Genomic DNA, 448 nt, shown 5'->3' on the forward strand with positions numbered 1-448 from the left:
CGGGGGCGCTGGCCAGGGAGCAAGGCGCGAGCTCGCTCGCCCTTGCCCTCAGCGTCCCTAACCTCAACGCGGGTGATCTTTGGCCGTACAAAACAAAGCAAGCAGAATACACGCATAGCACAGCAACCCATGGCAGCACCGCAGAGGCCCCGAGCCAACCACCTGGTCAGCCTCCCGACCCGGACCACGGTCCGTTCGCTTTCGGCCTCCGAGGCCACAATGTATCAGGAATCAACCGCAGTCATATTTCACCCACTGATTTGCTGCATGGGCCGAGGAGGCGACTGCTTTTGCACCGTTGCTGGTGTTGTTGCTGCATCTGCAACTGCGACCCTGCCCTGCGCTGAAGCGGCTGCGGCTGTACGCCCTGACACTGCAGAACATACCCACATCGCCACCATACTCGAAATACCCGCAGAACACATACGGAGCCGTCCAGATGCAGCGC

This window comes from Monoraphidium neglectum (genome assembly GCF_000611645.1).
Source record: "Monoraphidium neglectum strain SAG 48.87 unplaced genomic scaffold scaffold01875, whole genome shotgun sequence".
NCBI lineage: Eukaryota > Viridiplantae > Chlorophyta > Chlorophyceae > Sphaeropleales > Selenastraceae > Monoraphidium > Monoraphidium neglectum.